At 35.1% G+C, this 27420-nt stretch overlaps 1 protein-coding gene and 2 long non-coding RNA genes across 3 annotated transcripts in view; 2 read left to right on the top strand and 1 right to left on the bottom strand.

Moving 5' to 3' along the window:
- LOC142225563 (transmembrane protein 184C) overlaps positions 1 to 27420 on the top strand; it is a 99552-nt gene that overhangs the window by 12088 nt on the left and 60044 nt on the right. The window lies entirely within an intron of this gene.
- LOC142223028 (uncharacterized) lies at positions 22338 to 23450 on the bottom strand. Its single transcript, XR_012718501.1, has 2 exons — positions 22903 to 23450; positions 22338 to 22818 (listed from the first exon to the last, which is right to left on the bottom strand). It is a non-coding gene; the product is annotated as an uncharacterized LOC142223028 (long non-coding RNA).
- Positions 23808 to 25111, top strand: LOC142223029 (uncharacterized). The gene is made up of 4 exons (XR_012718502.1): positions 23808 to 24061; positions 24280 to 24446; positions 24542 to 24783; positions 24853 to 25111. It is a non-coding gene; the product is annotated as an uncharacterized LOC142223029 (long non-coding RNA).

Consider the following 27420-nt stretch of genomic DNA (forward strand, 5'->3'; position numbering starts at 1 on the left):
GTATTCACAATTATTTTGTCATACGGAATGACCGGTTGAGCATGAAAGGTGGAGGAGTGGCATTTTATATTCGGAATGGAATTGTAGCTAAGGAGATATTTAGGCACTCTGATCCTTCAAGTTATGAGGCATTATTTATAGAGATCGGCGGGAATAGCAATAAAGTGGTGTTAGGAGTGATATATGCTCCGCATGGTAATCTGGATGGGCTGGATGTCCTACTTGTTGATCTTAGGTGTATGCAGGGAGCCACCGTGGTGCAATGGTTAGCATGCCCGCCTTGCATACACAAGGTCGTGGGTTCGATTCCTGCTTCGACCGAACACCAAAAAGTTTTTCAGCGGTGGATTATCCCACCTCAGTAATGCTGGTGACATTTCTGAGGGTTTCAAAACTTCTCTAAGTGGTTTCACTGCAATGTGGAACGCCGTTCTTACTCGGCTATAAAAAGGAGGTCCCTTGTCATTGAGCTTAACATGGAATCGGGCAGCACTCAGTGATAAGAGAGAAGTTCACCAATGTGGTATCACAATGGACTGAATAGTCTAAGTGAGCCTGATACATCGGGCTGCCACCTAACCTAACCTAACCTAACCTAGGTGTATGCACGAGAACATGGTAGTGTTGGGTGATTTCAACACTAACATGTTTGATGTTAGAAAGTCTTACCTATTATCATAATATGTTGCCTACGCATTATGACCAAGTTCATAATACTACTTCATTGATTGATTTCGCGCTAGTTAGTAATAATGATTTGATAAAATGTTCTGGTCAGTGTAGTGTACCGTATATTTCTCATCACGCGTTTATTTTCCTTAGTTTTGATATATCTGTACGAGGCCGCAATGGGATGATCGAATATAAGGACTACAGATCTATTGATTCCGATGCAGTTAACAGTGTGTTATGTCAGGATTCTTGGAATGAGATTTATTACACTAACGATGTGAATTACCAGCTTGAGATTCTTAATACTCTTCTTAATAGGCTTCATGACCCTGTAAAAAGAGTTCGGGCTAAGGAGAGTACAAACGTTTGCAATTATCCTGATGTTAGGGAGATGCGTCGTTTAAGGGATTTGCCTTTTAGGGCCTTTATTGAGGACAAGACGCCGGTTAATTGGAGAGTATACTGCAAATACAGGAATAAGGTTAAATCAGTTTTGCGGAGACATAAGAGAAGGTTTTGGTCTGAGAATAGGGATGCCAGACGTGCTCTTTTAAAGAGCACATGTGCTCTTTTTTACAAAATGTGCTCTTAAAACAAGATAGGTCAAAAGAGCACGTAAAAGTGCTCTATTTTTAGTTAAGTGCGCTTTTCATGCATCACAGCGAATATTAATCCCACGCGATTCAATAAATGGTAAAAGTAAACTGAAAATACGTAAATGTCGCACGAAGAGATTTTCCTAGCCGTTATTTTCTAATTAAATAGTGTTTTACTTTATATATCAGGGTCGTAGAAGAGCATGCCGATGTTGCTTCTTAACTTTGTACTCAGTTCTAAATGTAAACAAACTTCTTCAATAACGTTTTTCACAAAAACACCAAAAAATGACTTACAAAGTATCGTAAGAAAATTAGCTTGAGATGAATGTAGGTTATTTTATGTTTATGATATGAACCTTTTTGTTATGTTTAAATTAAATGAATTATATTTCAATAAATTGGAATTAAATGTTTTTCTGTTATTTGAAAAAGTGTGCTCTATTTTTTTCGTATGTGCTCTTTTTATAAGCTCAATGTACTCTTTTTGCCTCTTCAAAATCTGGCATCCCTATCTGAGAAACTATTGAACTCTACTACTAAGGAGATGTCTACTATTAATAAGAGCCTTGCCAACAGGAACGGCACTGAACTTAGGACGGCTTTTACGCGCTTGAAATCGACTGCAGTTGGTCCTGACTTAATACCATTGAAATTTTTAAAGGTTGTTTATAATTATATTGAACCCTATCTTCACGCTTTGGCTAACATGATTCTCACTACATCCATCTACCCGGATAACTGGAAGGTTGCACGTGTAACGCCCATTGGAAAAGGAAAAGGGGGAAATTCGGTAGAAGACTGCAGGCCCATTAGTATTCAGTGTGCACTTTCTAAGTTATTGGAGATAATCATGAAGGCCAGATTTTGAGTCACTCGAATTGCGAAGGATTGTTAAGTAATCGGCATTTTGGCTTTCGCGAAGGTGGTTGTTCGTTACTATTGTCGCTTACGGAGCAGATAAGGGAAAATTTGAACAGTAATAGAATGTCCACTATGGTGGCGTTGGATTTGAGTAAGGCCTTTGACACTGTGTGCCATCACATTTTGGTAGATAAACTTGTTCATCAGTTTGGGTTTTCTCTAATATCGTCTAATTTAATATTTTCGTATCTGTCAGGAAGGCGACAATTTGAAGGTCTGGGAGGTAGGCAGTCGAGTATTTTGGAATGTGTTAGTGGCATTCCTCAAGGTTCAATTCTTGGGCCTTTACTTTTTCTAATTTATGTAAATGATTTTGTTCAGGTTGCGAATTTCAATGTTTGCAGGATTTATCTTTTCGCGGATGACATTAATTCACTCTTTATAGGATATAGAGTTGACTTGAGCTCTTATGAGGCTATTATTAATAATACCTTGTCGCGTGTGGCCCAGTGGGCATCCGTCAATCGCCTTCACTTTAACCCGGATAAGACCAGAGCTTTACTGGTGTTCTTGTACAATTTGTTGAGAGTATAAGGTGCTTAGGAGTCTACCTTGACTGTTTGAGGAACACATATCAAATATTTCTTCCAAAATTTGCGGCACCTTACGCGGTTTATACAACTTTGATTGTTATTTACTTACAACCGTCAAAGTACGGATTTCGCATGCTTTATTAATGTCTCACATTTTGTATTGCTTGGAGGTATACTGTGGCACAGGTCTAGGCATTCTGAGGAAGCTGCATGTTGTTTTTAATAGGATTATTAGATATGTTTACGGCCTCAGGATGAGGGATCATGTTTCGCCATTTGCTCAGGAATTCCTACAATGTTCCTTTGAGGACTGTGTTAAGATCAGGAATCTACTATGTTTCAATCGTCACCCAGTCACCACTCGATATTGCTCAATCATTTCGTTTTTCCAGGTTAACCCGAAATCAATTAATTATTTTGCCGAGAATATCATCGTTAATTTATGAGCGGTCATTTATTGTAAGGATTTGTAGGTTATGGAACTCTCTTCCGGTTTCCTTAAAGTCATTTGACTTCTCGAACCCTCTTTTTAAGAGAAAACTAATGGACCACTTCAATCAATAAAGTCACATACCATATAGTACCATATTTTCTTAATAGACTAACAAAATATTTTTTTTTATGATTATTGAATAATTATTGTTACATGTATATTTTTTGTAATATGAAATTTATGAATTGATACTGGATACTTGGACTAGGCATCGACTTTCAAAAGATACGTTGCTTGATTTACTGAACCAGTGAAATCGATTTTAATACGTTTCATTGGCTTCTGTGCAATGCAGTGTCGTCCATGGTGGTGATTCTGCTGATGAGGAACTCTATCTCATCATTTGATGAGTTCGTTTACATCTTTGTCTACATTTGGCCAGTACACATAGCTTCGAGCCAATGATTTTGTACAAACAATACCTTGATGTCCTTTGTGGAGTTGTTTTAATATACGTTGAGGCAAAATTTTGGGATTGACCATTCTATTTTGATATAGAATACAACCATCACAGACAGATTCGTCACTCTTTTTTCAGTATTTATTTAACTTATATAGTTATTTTTACACTTTCTTTTTTTATACAAAAACTAGATTAAATTACATTAAAATCTCAGTTTTACATATGAAATTAATCTCCTTTTAAAAAGTAAATAATTAACAATGTTTTTTAAATCATCTGGCACTTCATTGAACAATTTAAGGCTGTTATATTAAAGCAAATATTGATAGAAACTTGTCAATTACGAAGCCGAGTGGTTTAATTAAAAACAAAATAAAAGAAATTTATTGTTAAGAATTCAGTTTAACAAAGGTAATGAAATTAATAATTAATTGAAATTAAATGTCACAAAGGCCTGGAGCTTATCGAGTCGTCTTCCTTCTCGGGGTTTTTCACGAAAAACTGTCCTCGTCTTCTCTAGTGTTGTCATATCATCAATTCAACCAAAAAAGTTTTCGCGGTTGCCAAAACAGGGTGACAGTTCGGCCAAGCTGACTTCGAGTTACATAGTGTCATCCTTCCCAGCCTCATCTTGGTACACTTCATCGATCTCAGGAAACAATGCACACCATGGCTTCATCTTATCGCTGCTGGCCGCAGTAGAAAATTTGCGGCGATTGCTTGGCGCATCTTCCAGATCTCCGATGACGTATCTATCAAATCGCAGAAATTTTTTAATAACATAAGGTCCTCGATACTTTGAATAAAGCTTTCTAGATTCTCCTGTCCTTGGCATTGCACTCTCAATTAAAAACCAAGTCACCTTCCTTGTATTGAATCGGATGTTTTTATTTAGCGTCAAATTTAGCTTTCCATATATTCCTAATGGCTTCCTCTCTTCGTTCGCTAGGGGTTAGACTACACACAATTTTTTTTTTATTTCAATCACGAAAATTGCGGATTCAATCATTTTTTTAATTGAAATGTCTTCAATCACGAAAATGATAGTATCAATCACCCATTTTGATTGAAAACCAACACGATTTTTAATTAAAAATTTAATTGACTTTTGTCACGGAATCAATTAATTGTGTGATTGAATCAATTAAAAGCGTGATTGATTTTTAACATAAAATTCAATCACAGTTTTAATTTAATCAATTAAAATTTTAATTAATTTCGCGACAAAAATCAATCAACTATTTGATTCATTCAATTAAATAATTAATTAAAATTGGCTATAAATTTCGATCAAAAAACTTATATATTGCGACCCCAAAATCGTATTTAGTTTTATTTGAAATAAAAGAAAATATGTGTTTCTTATAAAACATATTTAATATTTTATTATTTTTTATACCCACCACCAATGGTGACGGGGGTATAATAAGTTTGTCATTCCGTTTGTAACACATCGAAATATCGATTTCCGACTATATAAAGTATATATATTCTTGATCAGGGAGAAATTCTAAGACGATATAACGATGTCCGTCCACGTCCACGCTACAGTCTTCAATAATGAAGCAACCCGTGTAAAAATTGAAGGATCTAACCAGATATGATAAGATCTCAAAATTGGCCCCTTTAGATGTAATCAGATATACCAACATATGATGAGATAGAATTAGATATAAATGTATATAATTCCATATATGACCAGATCTAACATCAGATCCAATAATATATAGGGACAGATATAATTACATCTAAGACATTAGATCTAGGTCAATTTTGAGATCTGATCAGATCTAATTCCATAGTAATTAGATATGATTAGATCTTACCATTTTTCAGATCTACTCATATCTAATTGTATCAAATTAGATCTCTCAATTTTTTCTCTGGAACCGAGCTGAAATTTTGCACAAACTCCTCTTTTGTCTACAGGCAGGTCAAGTTCGAAGATGGGCTATATCGGTCCAGGTTTTGATATAGTCCCCATACAAACCGACCTGCCGATTTGGGGTCTTGGGCTTATAGAAATCGTAGTTTTTATTCAATTTGCCTGAAATTTGAAATCTAGAGGTATTTTATGACCATAAAGAGGTGTGCCAAAAATGGTGAGTATCGGTCCATGTTTTGGTATAGCCCCCATATAGACCGATCTCCCGATTTTACTTCTTGGGGTTATAGAAACCGCAGTTTATATTCAATTTACCTGAAATTGGAAATCTAGAGGTATTGTAGGAGCATAAATACGTGCGCCAAAAATTGTGAGTATCGGTCCATATTTTGGTATAGCCCCCATATAGACCGATCTCCCGATTTTACTTCGTGGGCTTATAGAAACCGTAGTTTTTATTCAATTTACCTGAAATTGGAAATCTAGAGGTATTGTAGGACCACAAATACGTGTGCCAAAAATTGTGAGTATCGGTCCATGTTTTGGTATGGTCTCCATAAGAACGATCTCCCGATTTAACTCCTTGGGTTTCTAGAAACCGTAGTTTTTATCTGATTTGCCTGAAATTGTAAGTATTCTGGTGTTTTAGGCTCACAAAAACGTATATCGGATTAAGTTTTTATCGGTCCATTTGGTAATGCCTACATATAGACCGACTTCACTTCTTGAGGGTGTACAAGGCGCACTGATCATGAAAATTGCTTGAAATTCAATGTAAAATTTCCAGATTTTACTTCTACAGATTAAAGATTTCAAATCAAGACGTCATTTTATAATTTTCTTGCACCCTTACAAGAGATGTTAATGATTCCTCTAAACCTCAAACAAAAATGGTTCTTATGAATCCAGAATCTGATATAGTCCTCATAGGTGAAATCTTTAAATTTATCTTCGGGAAGTGTTCTCAAGTCCTCAAGCCCTCCTGAAATTTCAAAGGAAACCCTAATATTTGGTTCATGGTGGTGGGTATTTAAGATTCGGCCCGGCCGAACTTAGTGCTGTATATACTTGTTGAATTATGCAATAGACAAATAAATTTGGTTCTTGTCATTTGTGTTTTGTTCTAACATAACTTACAAATACAATTACTATCAGTAACAACTATAGGGTGAAAAAATAAAATCTTCCTTATAATAATAACCATGTTAGCTTGTTCCTTCTAATATGTAGATGCGCCTAGATTTCCAACAAATCAGCAGCCTGTAAGCTAAATTAGTTTTTCTGAAAGTAAACAGAATAATTCGAATTTAATTTTGTTCAATTAAAAGTTAATTTTGTTAAACATTACCTGCATAGAATATCAAGTTCAATTCTTAGTTCCAGGTTGCAGATTTATAATCTTCTTTTGCAGTTGTAGTCTTTTAGCATAAACAGGTTTATTAAAGAGCTCGGTAATTTAATTTTAGTAACAATTCCTTTCCAAAATTTCCACACATTAAAATCGTCTATTAAAATTTGAACCAATCAAAGACAAAAATAATGGGAAAGCAATGTAATATTTGGTATTATATTGATGATACTTTGCAAATTCTGGAAATAGAACAAAATATAAATGGAAAATACATATTTTTATTATTTTCGAATATTTTCATATTTTTAAATCCAAAAGAAAGAAGTTTTTTACCATTACATAATTCAGCTCATTAGTTTATATACCAGATATACTGCTCTCTACTTGGGTTCAAACTGAAAAAGGCAGGTAAAACAAAAATGCAATTTAATGCCAACGCCACTTCGCAACTTCAAGGTGAATCTTCCAACAAACCCATACCGCTCTTGGTTTTAAGAAAACTAGGAGTGAAAAAAATTTATAATTTTAAAAGATCAATACGGTACCCACTTTTTTATTGCAAACATATTGTTATATATTTGATAAAATGATGGAGTTGATGGGATTGATTGGTCAATTTCACGAAATAAAATTGGTCACTAAAAGAAATAAATAAAAAAATATATTATTTTAGTCCGTTTAATGTAAACAGGCTTCAATGGAAAACGGTATTCACATTTCACAATTTCTTACCTTCAATAAACGTAGATTGTTTTCCATTTTTACAATACCACAAAACACAAACACAGGTAATTTCAAATGCGTTCTCTCATATATTTTTTCAAACCTTTACCACGTGGCCGTTTGTTGTTGCACACTTTATTTATTTCAACCTTTTGCTATGATTTGTTGTTGCGTTCAAAATATTTATGCACACATTTTGAATGCAGTAGACAAAATGTCGCCAATTATGTTTTTCAATTTACGCGAAAAACAAAAGCCCAACCGTTCGTTACGAGTTAATTCCACAGACTGATCTCTCCACCATACATTGTTGAATAAATACCCATTCTCTTGTTCTCTTTTCGCTCTTTCCATTGCTCAAAATTATTCAAAGGTGATTGGATCAATCACATGTGTAATTGGAAAGGGAAAAAATTTCAATCACGTTTGTAATTGAAAATTATTTCTGAATTGAGTAACAAATTGATTGAATCAATTAATATTTTAATTGGAAACGTAACAAATATCAATCATTTTTTAAAATGGTTTTTATTCGGATTTGATTAAATAATTAATTGAATCAATAAACATATTAATTGAATCCGTTTCCAAATTCAATTAAGTGTTTAATTGAAAAAATTTTGGTGATAATTTTTTGTGTGTTGCGTTATAATCGTTATTGTCGATAACTGCATACAAAAGCTTGTTGCCACTGATGTCTCGTAGTTGAAAGTCAAAAATTAAATTAATTGTAGAATTAACTGACATGTTGATCCTCCACTGAACACTTCGCAGTTCGTTGTCCCAATCATTAGTGTTTGACGACGCTCGAAGATAGGACAATATGGTTCGGTTAACTCGCTCAGCCAAACCGTTTGCTCGAGGTGTTCTGTAACCTTGATATGTTGGATATCATTATCCGAACAATAGGTATTAAATATGGATGATGTAAATACCGTTCCTCGATCGGTTACAATCCGTTTTGTCATCCGAAGACCAAGGTCAAATGATCCAGGGCATCTATTACTGGTTTAGTCTTTTTGGATCGAACAGGAACAATTGTCCATCGTGCATCGACGATCACCAGGATGTGTTCGTAGACCCTTAGACTCTTGGTGAATGGACCCAAATGATCTATATGAATCACTTCAAATGGCACACGCGGAATATTCATTCCATACAGTTGACATTCTTTCTTTCTAGGCTCTCGGCTATAACAACATTCGATGCACGACTTCATGTAACCCTTGACATAATTCATCATCCGCTTGAACCAAAAATATTGCATTATCTTGTTGATGGTACCGTCTATTCCTGGATGTCCAGACTCATCATGACACTGCCTAACAATTCTCCATCTCAATCCCTTTGGTATGACCAACAGATCATTGTCCTCATCGGTTCTTTTCCTCCTGTACAGTCTGTGTGACTTCATCATGAACGCATCACAATAATGCTTTCGGTGAGGCGAATCAATATCACCCTTTATTATAGCTACTATTTGACACAGTTCAGCATGCTGTAAATCCAATCGTCGGTAGATATATCTATGGCCATCAATTTTGCTGTCACGTCTTCAGGTTCAGCTTCCTTTTCAACGGGAGCTCTACTCATCGCGTCAACATGCGTCATGAGCCTTCCAGCACGATGGCAAGTGGTAAAATCATATTCGAGCAATTTTAGTAGCTAACTCGATACACGTGGAACCATTTGTGTCTTAGTCTTCATACTTGAAATCGCAGAACAATCAGTATAAACAACAAAATGTTTCCCCAGTAAGTACATTCGGATCCTGTCACATGCCTCTACCAACGCCAGAACCTCCAGTTCATACGCATGATACCTACTCTCGATCTCACTACAGATTCGGCTAAAATATGCTATTGGTTTCCTGGAACCTTCCACCTGCATCAAAATTGCTGCTAATCCGATGCTATTCGCGTCTGTATATAGCTCTTGGCTTTTATTGATGTCGTAGATACGCAAAATTGATTCATTTGTGGTAGCTCGTATGAGAAATTTAAAAGCTTTTTCGCATTCGTCCGACCATTCAAATTTAGCATCTTTTCTCATCAACCTAGTTAGAGGTGCTGGAATGTGGGCATAATTGGCGACGAACTTGCGAAAATACCCAGATAGGCCCAAAAATCGTCTAATTTCGGTTAAATTGGATGGTGTCGGGAATTTATCTATGGCGATAGTCTTCATACGGCCAGGTCGTATTCCATTTTCGACGATCTCATGGCCCAAAAATGATACTTTGTCCCTCATGAAGAAACATTTTGATAGACGAAGCGTCAAACCTGCATTCTTTCTTTCGCAACACTTCCTCGACGGTATTGGATGCAACAATTACCTCATCGACATAACTGACGACATTGTCCATTACCGGCTCTACGACTTTGTCCCTTACCGGCTCTTTGACCGTTCATCGACTTCAATCTGGTAATAATCGGACATCATATCAAGGGTAGAAAAATATTTCTTACCTGCGAGTGTCGACAACACACCATCAACCGTTGGCATTGGCGATGGTTGTTTCTCAGTTACCTCATTTAACCGGCTTGGGAGATTTTTTGATTATTATTTTGGTCTGTTTATTAGTTTCTAAATTTTCCCATATGATTAAGCTATCAGATCTAAGGTTGTTTTCCGCAAAAAAGACTTATTTATTGCATTGTTCCCAACGTTTCGACAATTTTTGTTGTCTTCATCAGGGGAATTCTATGAAATAAAAACACACTATAATTTTATACTCTTTACAACACCGTAAACATTTCTACTTACAATATTATTTTAACTTAAGTTACATTGAATTACAGTATACACGAAACATATAAAACAAGATAAAACATAAATTAAAACTAATATCACAGCCGGGGTTTCAGGATTGCAACACTGTAAGCAGCACTTATGTTGTCCGTATCTTCTTTTAAGTTCATTGTTCGTCTTATATTTTGTTGAATTCTTAAGCTTTCAATTGTCATTCGTTTTCTTTTTGTCAAGTATTCTACAGTTTTCAAAGTCAGCTGTATGCCCAGTGCTTATTATGTGTTGTGATAATGCTGTTCTTTCTTTTCGTTTTTCTATGTCCGTTTTGTGCTCTCCAATTTTTGTCTCCAGTGTTCTCTTCATAGTTCCAATGTATATGCGATCACATTTCTCGTTATCACTACCTTTGCAGCTGATTTCGTATACCACGTCATTTTGTTGTTCTTTTTGTATTGGTGTTTTAACTTTTGTGAAAACGGCGCTTAATATATTGTGTGACTTGAAAGCAAAACATATGTTTTTTGTTGATATTGTTTCTCTCAAGTTCGCGTTGTCAATCCTGGGATGTATTTTACACCGTGACAAATTCGTTCATTATTTTCATTATTTTCATTTTGGTCATTGTTGTTCTTTGTTGTAAAACTATTTATATCATTTCTTATTTTCCTTTTCGTTTTCTTTATTAAATTTTCAATTATTGTCCTTGGAAAACTGTTGTTAATATCTTATGGATTCCCTTGATATCTTTGTTATGATAATTTTCGTCACTTAGGGTCAATATTTTATATATTAAGTTTTTAGCTGTGTTTAATAATGTTAATGTTACCGAGATTTCCATCTTTACCGCACTACACTTTCCCAGTTCATTCAAATTCTCACCAAAACAACCCGAATATTTATTCAGCAATTGACCAAGTTCTCGTTTTTCCGTATTATCCAATTTATCGCTACACCGAATATCATAGTCTTTCAAGGAATACACTTGACACTGTCCATTTTCAATTACCGCTCGACCGTTACTCATAATATCCAAACCAATCAAAATTTCACAAGCCATCTCTTTATCTCCAACAATATAAAGATCACATTCATAGCACTGTCCATCAATTGTCAATTTGACACAAGTCGCCATTTGCCTGCATTGAAATTCACCACACGCAAATCCTTGAAGTGATTTACAGCATGGTAATATTGCGCAATTCAAGTTAACGGCAACGGAATGTTTCACGAGAGAAACTGCACTTCCCGAATCGATCATTGCAACGAAAGCCATATTATTCACTTTCACTTCTTTTGTTATCATTTTCGTGTTAACTATGGAATTCACAGATTCTTTTTCCTTTCTCTGTGGTTTGGGACAATTTCGAGAAATATGTCCCCTATCACGGCAATTATAACATAGTGGGCCACTTTTCGATTTGTTGTCCTATTTCTTGTCATTTCCATTAAATTCAAAATTCTTTTTCACCACCTCAGTTTGTTTGACAAGAGGACTTGCAACGTATTTTCTGTCTCTTGAAACTGACATCGAGGATATTGATGTTCGCAGATGATGTTAAGCTGTTTCTTTCATTTGATAATGCTAGTGATTCTTTACTAGAGGTCTGCATCGAATAACTTTTCACTACATGTATGCAATTCGCTGTCGAATATAGTACATACACTGTCTTTCTCTCAGAGCGCAAGTAGTGAAGTGAAGAGAACACTTGCTTCTCAAATACCACCAAGTACTTATCCGAAACAATATGTGTTCCGAAAAAAAGGAACAATAAAAACGTAAGTACTTGAGAAAAAGTACAACATGGATTCTCTTCACTTCACGTGGTACCACAAGTATTTCTCAGGTATTTGCGAAGCAAAACTTTCCATTATTATTAATCATAGATATGTATGTATGTCACATATTTCATATATTTATGTATGTCACACACTTTCCTTAACGTTTGCCGTTCTTTATAACAAATCGAAAACATATATTATGGATATAAATTTTTTTGTTTGTATTTCTGAAACTGCACGTGGTACATGGAGTACTCTATGAACTTTTGTTCTCGCAACATACTCGACGTGATCACTCAGAGTACACTTCAATAAGAGAGAAAGAGGAATATGTGTTTGTTGATAGTGAAGACATCAGAGTAGCAACAAGAAGTTACTTGTGGCTTTTGGTGTTCATCAAAATGTGTACCAATTGTTTTGCGACTCTCTCTAATAGATGTACTCATGTAGCAAGTACACGTGTACTCTGCATTTACAAATGGAATTGTGCAGACCTCTATTCTTTACTTCTTCTGAAGGACATTGACAAGTTAGCAGATTGGTGTGCTTCTAATTGTATGTTACTCAATCTTGTGAAGTGTAAGATGACTTTTTCTCGTAGAGTTTGCGAACAGACTGAGTACTATGTTGGGAATTATAGGCTTGAGAATGTGCTTAGATTTAATGTATTGTTTGATTACAGGCTTGACTTTGGTCCTCATATTGAGGGATGTGTCAATAAGGCAACTGGTGTTTTGGGTTTCATTAAGAGATGGTCTAAAGAATTTGTTGATCCTAATCTTACGAAGAGGCTCTTTACGACTCTGGTTAGACCGATATTAGAGTATGCGTGTCTGTCACCGAGTTATCGCAGTTTGTTATTTTTGCTTTGAGGGGGCTTGGCTGGAATAAATTATACGATTTGCCTCGATATTCTAGTTGTATTATGTTAATTGATCTTCCATCTCTTGAACGTAGACGGTTTATGTACGGTATTGTGTTTCTCACTAAACTTATTAATGGAAATACTGATTCACACTACTTGACATTACTCACATACGTACTGTTGACAGTTTGACGTTGTGTGCCAGCAACAAATAGATGTACATTTACGGGAATACTCGTCGTTGTATAAGTGACCGTCGGCACACAAGTTGTTCTTTCAGAAAGAGAATAAGCAAGCATGTGTGACTCAAAGTTGGCGGACAAACTCTTTTCGTCACTTCTATAGTCAGCTTGTTGTATTGATCCCCTTCCATTTCATTCCCATGCATATTCGTAATAAAATCGATACCCGAAGCGGCCGTTACATTTTCAAATTTATTGGCAACTGAATTTCTTTGCAGAGGATTGTTTGCACCTACCGTCGACGTCGTCGTTAAGCCTATCTGAAATTGCTGAGCGAGTGGCTCTATGTCTTCATGAAGTAGCAAAACGTCACCCCTCAAACCATTCACATTATTTCCGTTGTCGATGGCATATTGTTGCTTCTCAGGAATTCACTCTGTTGCATTGCATCGCCCGACGTTTTTAACCCTTGTTTCCTTAGCTCCTCTTTAAGTCTAACAATTGTCCACTTCTCCATACGACACACGAATGAATTTCATCAGACCTTTATGTCCCCAGCGGGAAATGGAAGCGACGTGGAATCGATGATGGAAGTGCTGTCCGGGTAGCTATAAGGCCTGGGCGCTGCATTACGTGTTCATTTCAAAATAACATTGGATTGGATTGGAGACCAAGGCCTTGCCTCTCGCTTTTATTCGTATGCCTTCTAGAAGTGGTGTCGTCGATGCCATGTTATCAGGCCTTCATACTAAGTACAAAAATCATGCCTTCCAAAGAAGGCCCTCAAAAAGGCCTGGACAGGAAGGCATAAAAGAAAGCGTGTAAAAATAAATACATTGAAGGCAAGGTTGTCTATGAACTGAACACTTGCCCCCATACCTTTTACGTTAGAATTTACTTTGACTTACTTTTCCTACACAGTTTATCTTATTTTTGTGATTTTAATATTTACCTCAAAGTGTATTTTTATTTTTTTGCTCCGTCGGGATTTGAACCGGGGTCCTCGTTATTGGTGGTCTTACACTCATCCACTGGCATACGACACATTTATGTGATGTGGGCGCCAAAAGGTAAACTTAAGCTACACTTGAGGTCATTCCGCGTTCCCTTCTGTCGGAAGTGAACGTATAATGGGTATCGGATCTTTTATATGTTACAGAGAATGTCTTCTAGAAGGCCAAAGTTAGGAGTAACTAGACATTAACAAATTAATAGCTTGGCAGCCAACAAAGAATGAGTATGAGATCCTTTTTATACCTGACGTCACAGAATGGTATTGGGGGTATAACAAATTTGTCATTCCGTGCGTAGCACAACAAAATATCTATTTCCGACTATATACAGTAGGGGATATGAAAATATGATATTACTACACCGAAAAAAATCCGTTAACTACGAACGCTAAATTTAACTTTTTATACCCTGTGGAATAGGGTATTATAAGTTAGTGCATATGTTTGCAACACCCAGAAGGAGACGAGATAGACACATGGTGTCTTTGGCAATAATGCTCAGGGTGGGCCCCTGAGTCGATCTAGCCATGTCCGTCCGTCCGTCTGTCTGTGAACACATTTTTGTGATCAAAGTCTAGGTCGCAGTTTTAGTCCAATCGCCTTCAAATTTGGCAAGTTCCGGTTTTCGGTCAGAATAGAACCCTATTGATTTTGGAAGAAATAGGATCAAATTTAGATATAGCTCCCATATATATCTTTCGCCCGAAACGCACTTATATGGACCCAGAAGCCAGAGTTTTATCCTGATTTACTTGAAATTTTGCACAAGGAGAACAATTAGTACTATAGTCAAGTGTGCAAAATTTGATTGAAATCGGTTCAGATATAGCTCTCATATACATCTTTCGCCCGATATAGACTTATATGGCCCCAGAAGCCAGAGTTTTAGCCCAATTTGGTTGAAATTTTGCACTAGGAGTACAATTTGTAGTGTAGTCAAGTGTGCTAAATTTTATTGAGACCGTTTCAGATTTAGATATAGCTCCCATATATATCTTTCGCCCGATTTTTCGTCATATGACCACAGAGTTCAAAGTTGTAGTCCGATTTACGTGAAATTTTGCACAGGGAGTAGAATTAAAATACTAAGTATACTTGTCAAATTTGGTTGAAATCGGTTCAGATTTCTGTATAGCTTCCATATATATGCTTTTCCTATTTGGGCAAAAATGACAAAAATACCCACATTTTCTTTATAAAATCACTTGTAAAAGTGACTCAAATTTTCCTTTATTTCTAATACATATCTATCGACCTATAAATCATAAATACACTTTTGCGAAGTTGCCTCAAAATTGGTTCAGATTCAAATGTTTCCCATATTTTTTTACTAACATAGTGTACCATCCCAGGGCATTAGCCGACTTAAATTTTAAGTCTATAGGTTATAAATTTTGAGTCTAGACATTTTGTGAATATTAAAAAAAAATTGCCCAAATCGGTTCATATTTAAATATTTGTATATGGGAAAATAAACCTTTATATAGCTCCCAACAAATTTGAAGGTGTTAAGATGTTGGTATAACATACATAGTGGTGAAGGGTATAATATAGCCGGCCCCGCCCGACTTTGGACTTTCCTTAAGTGTTTAATATGAGAATGAGTTAATTCGTGTTTTCCTATTGGACTTTACGATTCGCATGAGAAAAGATTTCAATTTCATACCGTGAAACAAGTTGTCAAAATTACTACACGCTCACAAAAAATCGCTTCTGTAACATATACTCCCAAACATATTTTGCTTCAAGCATATACATTTTTGGGTATTGCCCAAACATTTATATGTTTGATCTCTTCCAATATATAATATGTTTGAAAGCATATTGGTCTAAACAATATATGTTTGGGTAGTCTAAGTTCCAAACATTTTGTATTTTTGCATCCAAATTCAATAATGTTGTCTTCCAAAAAACAATATGTTATTATGTGAACATATAATATGTTTGGAAGCATTTTGCACCCAAAAATATTATATGCTTAAAAAAAATACTCCCAAACAATATTGTGCTCAAAATTTTATTTATTTATTTATATATTTACAATCATAATGAATTATGAAAATAAACAGGTAATATAGGTGCTAACAACATAGGTTTTCGACCTGAATGCTCAAAATTTTGTTTCTGCCCAATTGTATATTCCCCGACATCTTTCTCACTTCCACGAGATTTTTTAGTTCTTACCACATTTTTCTGTAATACAAACATTGTAGAAGAAATTATTCAATTTTATGATTTTTTTTTTATTTTAATTTTACCTTTTGCCGGACGGGGATTCGAACAGCGGGCCACACAGTTTGTAAGGATCAAAGAAGTAGCTGATCAATTGCCCAAGGAAAAATAAAATGTTAATTTTGTAATAACAAGCAACAACCACCAACTTAATTCAATATCGCTCCCTGTTAAATAGCGCTCCAAGCTACTAAACACATATATGTTTATAGGCTATTTCTAAATTAATATATGTTTGCATCCAAGCATATTATATTTACAAACATTTTATGTCCCAAACATAATATGTTCTAACATATTAACATATATGTCCCAAACATGTTATGCTAGTTTATGAACATTATATGCTTGCACTCAAAAATATTGTGTTTCAAAATTTGTGTTCCAAACATATAATGTTTATAGCCAAACATATGAAAAACAGTCTTTTTCATCCGTGTAGAGAGAATCGGCGGAGCTGATCTATCAAAGACAATTTGTTTGCTTCTTTTTGTTTTATTTTCACCTAAACTAAAATTCAATTTCACGAATTCAAGATTTGAGCAAATTGGATTAAAACTGTCCCTCTTAATCATGGATGCATAAGATTGTTTTTTTTTTGTTTTGATTAAGTAAAAAATGAGTCCATGTGTTTTAAAAACTATCATGAGTATAAAAAAATTGAATTTTCGTTCTTATAACAACAATGGAGGTCCTTCTCTTTCCAATTCCCAAAGAAGGCACAGAATAATGTTTGCGGGCATTGTTTAGAAAGGAAGTGCAAGGCATTTTAGCATGCATGATAGGAGAAGGCATATGGGAAGGTGTTAAGGATCCCAAAATCATTGGTTAAGAAGTCATGATTTTTGCGGTACTTCGCAATTTTCCCGCTGGGTCCTTCACACACACACACACAAACAATCCGATCACTGAGCACAATAATCCCACTTCTGAAATTAAAGGCAATTTATTTTTAAGAATTCAGTTTAACAAAAAATAATAAAATTATTAATTATTAATTAATTGAAATTAAATTTCACAAAGGCCTGGAGCTTATCGAATCGTCTTCCTTCCCGGATTTTTCACGAAAAACTGTCCTCGTCGTCTCTAGTGTTGCCAAAAAAAGGGTGATAAACTCGTACTAAAATGCAATCTAAAGTTATTTGTGTTTATTAAATTGTACGGTTGTACATCAGAAACATATGTTATGTAGTTCTCCAAATACTTGGGCAGCATTCCATTTTTAATTTTGAAGATAAATATTAACGCATTCATTACAAGCCTCTAGTTTACTGATAGCCTCCGAAAAGTATTCAGCATTGTAGTTATTTTAGTTAATCTGTGACATCTCAATATGCAACGCATTCCTTTATTTTGCAATTTTTGCAGTCTATTTTTTACAGTTTGGTTTCCAAGATATAATAATGTAGAGCAGTATTCAAAATGTGGTTTTATCGTTGTATTGTATATATTTATAGCAGTTTCTGTAGGCGAATTCGTCTTAAAAATGCAATTTTCTTGGAAATCTTCGAACATATGTAGTTGAAATGGGCATCAAATTTAAGGTTTCTGTCAAATATTACACCCACATACTTTATTTCCTCCACTTGTTATACTATTTCATCTTGTATCTATATGTGGTTATATGTTGGCGCATTCAAAATCATTGCTTTTGTTTTGCTTATATTTAGTTTTAGCCTATTCAATCGTAGATATATCTCAACATTTAAATCTCTCACACATTCCTCTATATTAGATCCATGTGTGTAAATAAGAGCATCATTCGAACATATATTAAAAACCAGTAAAGTTCCCAATACTGCTCCTTGTGCCACCCCAATTTCAAGTCCAATTTCTGACTATATATGTAAACCACACTTTGTCCTTTCCCTTCTGTTACTCCGGTAGCTTTCAAACCATTTCAGTTCTTTTCTTATTCATTCGTAGATATATCTCAACATTTTTCAAATCTTGATTTAATTCTCTCACACATTCCTCTATATTAGACCCATGTGTGTAAATAAGAGCATCATCCGCAAACAGACAAACTTTTGCTTTATGCAATATTTCTTTAATGTCATTGACATATATTAAAAACCAGTAAAGTCACCAATACTGCTCCTTGTGCCACCCCAATTTCAAGTCCAATTTCTGACTATATATGTAAACCACACTATGTCCTTTCCCTTCTGTTACTCAGGTAGCTTTCAAACCATTTCAGTTCTTTTCCTTTAACTCCATATCTATTCATTTTCTTTAAAAGTATTTCTCTATTTACCGTTTCAAAAGTGCGTTTTAGATCTAGAAAAAAGCTGCAAAGCAGTTTTTGGCATTAATTTCTGATTTCCATTGGGTTACAACGAGATTTAATAGAGCTTCGCAACTATGGTTCTGCCTAAATCCTGATTGGTTTTCAATAAGAAAATTATTAATTTCAAAGTGTGTATATATCTGTGTATGCACAATTTTTTATATTATTTTGCTCAATATAGGCAGCATGTTTATCGGTCTTATCTCATGGGCATTTGTCGCATTTTTTATTTTCTGTATTGCTATAACGTATGATTCCTTCAGGACATCTGGAAATATTCCGGGTTCTAAAGTTTCCACAATAATTTTATGCAGAATTTGACCAACAATGTCGAAGATATCCAGCATCATTTTAGTTGTCACAAAATATTGATCTTTCTTGCCATTCATCGCTCTCATAGTATCCCTTAACTCATTTAGATCTATCATTCTGAATTTGAAACAAGACTGAGCCTTTTGTACTATCAAGTTTTCATATGTTTCAAATGGTATACTGTTTACGACATCATAAATGCTGTCTATAAAAACGAATTTAGCCCTTCTGCAATATTTTTATCTCCAACTAAACTTTTTATTGTCCTCCACATGGATTTTTGGTCTGAGCAACCTTTAATTTTGTTGTTAATGAAATTGGCTTTCGCTTTTTTATTTCTTTTCCATAATTATTTCTGATGCGTCTATACTTCTTCCAATCTTCGTTATTATTACTCCAAATCGCTATTGTCAGGTTATCCAAGTGTAAAATAAAAGCTCAACCCGTTCAGTTTTAACAATTCACTTTGTCTATTCTCGTCAGCGGTTAAAGTAAGACTTGTTTAAAATATATACTAAAGTTACCATATCAATACAGAAATAATTTCAAATTTTATGCACTTAAAGGAGACATATCGTATGATACGTGACAACTCGGCCCTTCTTGACAGACTCGCCTTCGAGTCAGTCTTCGGTTGATCAGGATCAAAATCATCATCGATATCACGGTACAAGGAACACCATGGCTTCATTCCATCACTACTTGCAATTGTTGAGAATTTACGCTGATTTCTTTGAGCATCATCAATGTCCTCAACAACATATCGGCCAAAACGAAGGTTAGGTTAGGTTATGTGGCAGCCCTATGTGTCAGGCTCACTTAGACTATTCAGTCCATTGTGATACCACATTGGTGAACTTCTCTCTTATCACTGATTGCTGCCCGATTCCATGTTAAGCTCAATGACAAGGGACCTCCTTTTTATAGCCGAGTCCGAACGGCATTCCACATTGTAGTGAAACCACTTAGAGAAGCTTTGAAACCCTCAGAAATGTCACCAGCATTACTGAGGTGGGATAATCCACCGCTGAAAAAGTTGAGGTGGGATAATCCACCGCATGATAACCATTGCACCACGGTGGCGAAGAACCTTCTTGATTATATATGGCCCCTTATATCGTACTTCAAGTTTTCTGGACTCACCCGTACTTGGAATAGCATCTCTGATCAAAACTAAATCACCTCCTTCATATTTATGCGGCCTTTTGTGCTTGGAATCAAACCTTGCTTTCAATGTTTTCCTTGCTTGTTCTATGTTCTTGATAGCATCTTCTCGTCTTTTCTTCAAAGTTGATTCAGCATCACATTTTGCTTCTGGTGCTGCCACTAACAATTTATTGCCAGAAATATCACGAACAGGAAAATCCAATACTAAATCAATTGGTGCATACTTCGTTGTGCTGTTAACATTAGTGCACAGATTCCACTGGAGACTTCTGACTCGTGTATCTTAATCGGTCGCAGAAGGCTAATCCATTAGCCATTGGTGTTCGAACAGCAACTTTTATATGTCTCGCATTATTGTCCAAGCAATACTTCTCGAACTTAGCGAAGTAAACGCAGTACCTCGACAACTGGTCCAAAGCATCCAAAACTGGTCTTGTCTTCGTTGATCTCCCTGGGCATAGAACAGTGTCAACGCGTCAACAATGACTAAAAGATATTCAATTCGTTTGGGGCTCTTGATAAATGGACCCAGATGGACTAAATGCATATTCTCAAACGGAAATTTTGGTATATCCATAACACAGTTCACACTCCTTCGGACTAGGATCTTTAGAGTAGCAATATTCAACATATGTTTCGATTCGTTTCAATGTATTCTCAAGTGCTGGATGTCCTGCATCATCATGACACAATTCCACAATACGCCATCGCAAACCCTTAGGGACTACTAGCTGAAGGCATCCTCCTTCACCTTGTCTCATTAATTGGTTATTTTTCAAAGTGTATTCATTTCTATACGCCTTTATTTGATTTGACTGCTTTCGCCCTTGCATAACATCAATTATTTCTTTCAGATTGTCATTTTCCCTCTGCATCATATACAACCAATCATTTGTTTCCGGCTTTATGAGCATGATTTTGTCACTTACATCTTGAATATTATCTTGGTCAAATATTCTTTCCACAGGCGCACGACTCAATGCATCGACGTGACGCATTTTGCCTCCTCCATACGGAATTCTTCCGAATAGTAGTTCATAAGGGCAATATATATGCGAAGTAGATGGTGTTGTATTATAACAGTAAGTGAAGTACTTTAACCACACATCCCAATCGTCTTATTCAACCGATATGTATGACCTTACACATTCGTTAAATGTCCGATGACTTCGCTCTACCGTCCCAAGAGTTTGGTGATGGTAGGCTGTGGACGTTATATTAATAACTTTCAAATATTTGCATAGATGTTCCATCAAACTATTTTTATATTGTGTCAATGTCAGTGACAAGAGTTCTCATAGGCCCATAAGTTAGTATTTGAGACTCAAATATTGCCTTGGCCACGGGTTTGTATTCTTGTCCGGTATTGGCAGAGCAACTAAGTATTTTGTAAAGTCATAAGTGTTACAGCATACCCGTTGCCTTTCTCGGACTTTGGAAAAGGCCCAATGGTATCTACAAGTACGATATCAAAGGGTTTTGGTGGAGAAGGCGTCAGGGTCATTGGGATTTTTGTATGTCGGGTAACCTTTGAAAGCTGGCAATTTTTGCACGTTTTCACATACTTGGTTATGTCCCGAATCATACCTTTCCAAAAAAAAGGTTTTTAATTTTGGCGTATGTCCCAGTAATTCCAGTATGACCGCCCTCAATAGGATCGTTATGACCCTCGTCAAAATATCCTTTATTTCTTTATCATTATTTTCGTTTATGATGGTCACAGTGGGTAGTAGCGCTGCACTTACGTTATTTAAAATTTTATTGTCCATTATTTTAAAATATTCAATTGGAACAAATTCAAAAATTTGTTCACTTGGTGCCATTTGTAATTGTGTAATATTAAGCATGCCGGCTTCTTTATCAAGCCTGTGGAAGAATTGAATAATGTCAAAATCGTTTTACCACGTTTTTAAAAAGAATGGCTTACTGACAATTTTAGTTTTACGAATTTTTTGGCGTCATTATAATTAGTGGCTTCATAAACATTGGGCTTTTTTAAAGGGGTTTCAAGGATATTGTTATCTGTTAGAATTTTACCACGAGTCTCGGATCTGGTCACGACTTTATTTATTTTATTAGTTTGGGTAATTTGCTCTTGAAAAGGCGGGGAATTAAATAAAATAATTTATCAATGAGGGGGGAAAAACAAATAAAACTGCAATTAAATTATGGGTTTTAAATAATAAATTAAAGTTTAATTTATTGGCGGGGGTATTCGTACCTTCGGGTATATGAGAGAGAGAGTAAGTAAGTGAACGTTTTGTTAACTTAAACAATTAACAATTTTTTCGTACATCGTTATAAATTGCAGTGGTGTATTTTACATTTCATAAAAACTTAAATCTAACAGGGTGTCAACCTGAACATCCCGCCCCCTTGCAGGAATGCAACATAGGGGCAAGTAGGAGCTAGGGGACAAAACATGATTTCATTTTATGATTCAGTAGATATACAAATACAAAAACCATAAACATCGATTTAATGTTGGAGGTGCTGGTCGGATTATGGCTATGGGTGCATCGTCAACTGTCATTTCGTGGCGAATCTCTGGAGTTTGCGATGTCCTATGGGATCCATTATTGCGGCGACGTTTACTTCTCAGGGCGTCCGTTGGTGAGACGACGGGATGGGCCAGACATGCCTGGAACTACGAAAAATAAAATGGGGACAGCACACACACAAAGAAAAGAAGTGGTTATTAATTTCGTTCATCAATGATACAACTTCCTACCCTGATGTCAACAACTCGCACCTTTTTGTCGGGGCCTAAGTAGATATTTTCGATTATACCTACAGTGAAGGCAAATTATCTTTCCTGATTACTACCAGGTCACCAACTGCAAAATCTCTTTGCGGAAATTTCCACTTATTTCGCTTATGGAGTTCAACGAGATATACCTTTTTCCACCGTTTGGCGAAAGAGTGATAAAGAACCTTAAGTTTCTGCCATCTATTCACATAACTTAACGACTCAATCGTCGTGTCGGGCTCCGGAGGGGAGAAAAGGGCAGAACCTATAAGGAAGTGTCCCGGGGTTAAAGGGGCCAAATCGGTTTGTCGCTCATCGGACTAAGGGGCCTTGAATTAAGGCATGCCTCGATTCTGGCTAACATCGTACCTAACTCTTCAAAAGTGAACTTTTGAGAGTGAGTGGTATCGCTAAAATTTTTTTTACTTTTAATCATGTTGAAGTCATTTAAGAAGCGTCTAGCCAAAATTTCGGGTCGCCACGCCCATTCGTTTAGGCGGTACACACAAAAAATTATCACCAAAATTTTTTCAATTAAACACTTAATTGAATTTGGAAACGGATTCAATTAATATGTTAATTGATTCAATTAATTATTTAATCAAATCCGAATAAAAACCAATTAAAAAAATGATTGATATTTGTTACGTTTCCAATTAAAATATTAATTGATTCAATCAATTTGTTAATCAATTCGGAAATAATTTTCAATTACAAACGTGATTGAAATTTGTTCCGTTTCCAATTACACATGTGATTGATCCAATCACCTTTGTGATTGAAACTGAATAATGTTGAGCAATGGAAAGAGCAAAAAGAGAACAAGAGAATGGGTATAGTATTCAACAATGTATGATGGAGAGATCAGTCTGTGGAAGTAACTCGTAACGAACGGTTGAGTTTTTGTTTTTCGCGTAAATTGAAAAACATGATTGGCGACATTCTGTCTGCTGCATTCAAAATGTGTGCATAAATATTTTGAACGCAACAACAAATCATAGCAAAGGGTTGAAATAAATAAAGTGTGCAACAACAAACGGCCACGTGGTAAAAGTTTGAAAAAAATATATGAGAGAACGCATTTGAAATTACCTGTGTTTGTGGTATTGTAAAAATGGAAAACAATCTACGTTTATTGAAGGTAAGAAATTGTGAAATGTGAATACCGTTTTCCATTGAAGCGGACTAAAATAATATATATTTTTTATTCATTTCTTTTAGTGACCAATTTTATTTCGTGAAATTGACCAATCAATCCCATCAACTCTATCATTTTATCATATATATAAGAATATGTTTGCAATCAAAAATTGTTTACCGAATTGATCTTTTAAAATTATAAATTTTTTTCGCTTCTAGTTTTCTTAAAACCAAGAGCGGTATGGGTTTGCTGGAAGATTCTCCTTGAAGTTGCGAAGTGGCGTTGGCATTAAATTGCATTTTTGTTTTACCTGCCTTTTTCAGTTTGAACCCAAGTAGAGAGCAGTATATCTGGTATATAAACTAATGAGCTGAATTATGTAATGGTAAAAAAGTTCTTTCTTTTGGATGTAAAAATATGAAAAATATCCGAAAATAATAAAAATTTGTATTTTCCATTTATATTTTTTTCTATTTCCAGAATTTGCAAAGTATCATCAATATAATACCAAATATTACATTGCTTTCCCATTATTTTTGTCTTTGATTGGTTCAAATTTTAATAGACGATTTTAATGTGCGGAAATTTTGGAAAGGAATTGTTACTAAAATTAAATTTCCGAGCTCCTTAATACACCTTTTTATGCTAAAAGACTACAACTGCAAAAGAAGATTATAAATCTGCAACCTGGAACTAAGAATTGAACTTGATATTCTATGAAGGTAATGTTTAACAAAATTAACATTTTTATTTGAACAAAATTAAATTCGAATTATTCTGTTTACTTTCAGAAAAACTAATTTAGCTTACAGGCTGCTGATTTATTGGAAATCTAGGCGCATCTACATATTAGAAGGAACATGCTAACATGGTTATTAATTTAAGGAAGATAATGATTTATATAATTAATTTTTTCACCCTATAGTTGTTATTGATAGTAATTGTATTTGTAAGTTATGTTAGAACAAAACACAAATGACAAGAACCAAATTTATTTGCCTATTGCATAATTCAAAAAATAATAAAATATTAAATATGTTTTATAAGAAACACATATTTTCTTTTATTTCAAATAAAACTAAATACGATTTTGGGGTCGCAATATATAAATTTTTTGACCGAAATTTATAGCCAATTTCAATTATTTATTTAATTGAATGAATCAAATAGTTGATTGATTTTTGTCGCGAAATTAATTAAAATTTTAATTGATTCAAGTAAAACTGTGATTGAATTTTGTGTTAAAAATCAATCACGTTTTTAATTGATTCAATCACACAATTAATTGATTCCGTGACAAAAGTCAACTAAATTTTTAATTAAAAATCGTTTTGGTTTTCAATCAAAATGGGTGATTGATACTATCATTTTCGTGATTGAAGACATTTCAATTAAAAAAATGATTGAATCCGCGATTTTCGTGATTGAAATCAAAAAAAATTTTTTGTGTGTAGAGAATGTTGCCTGTGGGCAACTTTGGGCAATTGTGACTACAAACTATTTTGTTTTGTAATGATAGACGTATTACGTTTTATTGGATTTTTGTTAAGTTTTTTGTTATTTTACAGTAAATATATACTTAGATGCGCGCGTGAGTGGAATTTCAATCACGCTCAAACACATTCACGAAGAAATATTTGTACTCACGCATGCCATGTGGGTAGGAATTCACGGTCACGAAATGAAAAGTCATACTCGCACACGCTCACGCATGAACAATGTTTATGTCTCACGCTTTCGCACGATTCACGACAATTTACGTAATTCACGACAAATCTCGTCACGAATATTTTCGAAACACGACGATTTTCGTGGCTCAATAAAATTCTGGTAATTAACGAAATTTCTCGTGACTCACGCTATTGAAATCTTAAGCGTGATTAAATATGTAAAGGTGATTAAAATCGGTGAGCTTGAATTTAACCGTGAACGTGAATTTGTTCGTGATTGTGACTTTTTGTGTCTGTTTTACCGTGAGTGCGAATTTGATCGTGAATATGAATTTTATTGTTAACGTGAATTTTATCCTGAGCGTGAGTTGGATCGTGAGCGTGAGTTGGATCGTGAGCGTGAGTTGGATCGTGAGCGTGGGTTGGATCGTGAAAGTAAATTTTTATCGGGAGCGTGATTTCGGAGAAAGTTTACTCACTTACAATCACAATTTGATTTTTACTCACGCTCACGCGCCATACATTTTTCTTTAATCCCGTTCACGCACATTCACGAGGTTTCGTTTAAATTTCATTCACGAGATTTCGTTTAAATTTCATTCACGGCTTCGCGTGACTCACGAAAATGTTTTGTGTTTTTTTTTGTTTTTAACCCATGTCAATTTAACTGGCGGTGTAAAAAACCAAAGTATTATGAAGCGTCAATATTCGTGCTAATACACTAGTATGTTGCCAAGAAGTGGCTTCCTCCCTTTTTACGATTCCTTCCAAATTCCCCACTGCACTGCAGATATGTTTTCCACATCATCGCCGCATTTCTCGTCACTGGGACATCCCAATTGAAGTTCAAAATTTTTTCAAAATCATTGTTTTTCATACCTTTTTTCTCCAGGTCTTATGTTCAAAAATATGTAATTTTACTACCACAATTGCCCAAAGTTGCCCACAGGCAACTTTTCAATTTTAAAAATTTCCCATCTGTTGTTTTTTTGCAATTCTAAGATTTGACTTCCAGAAATATTTTATTTGACATGTACTACAATAGTTTTAATAAAAACTTTCAACATTTTGGTTGTAATTTTTGAAAAAAGTCACATGTATAAAACCTCTTTTTAAATTCGCAAATATTTTTTTCTTGAGGTACGTGCGTATTAATGAAAATTTTTTTGCTAATTGACAACCAAATTAGCTGATTTTTCATTTAACTTGAAGAAAACACTTGTAGCTTAATCTTTCGATTAAGATGAGTCTTGAAACTCTTAACTCCTGCCTACCAAGGACCACCCATATTTGGCGCACCAGGGGGAATAAATTTCCATTCTGATAATTGGAAGGCATTAAGCGAAATAAGATTTTGGATCACTTCAGCAAGAAATCGGGCTTGGTCTCTTCCAAGAACATTAGAAGCACCTACAAAAGATGTCCCATTATTAGAAATCATCTTAGAAGGACAGCCTCTACGGGAGAAAAATCGAGTGAACGCAGCAATAAAACAATCAGTCGACATATCATTTGTCGCTTCCAGATGAATTGCCTTAGTCGCAAAGCAGACAAACACAAGTACATATCACCCACACAAAAATTTCTCTCGGCCACAGAGAAATGCATTTTTGTGTGGGTGAGTGGCTCATATTTGAATGATTTCACGTCATTCAATTGCTTATAACTTTGTCATTTTTCGGTCGTTTT

Source organism: Haematobia irritans, chromosome 2 (assembly GCF_050003625.1).
Source record: "Haematobia irritans isolate KBUSLIRL chromosome 2, ASM5000362v1, whole genome shotgun sequence".
Taxonomy (NCBI): domain Eukaryota; kingdom Metazoa; phylum Arthropoda; class Insecta; order Diptera; family Muscidae; genus Haematobia; species Haematobia irritans.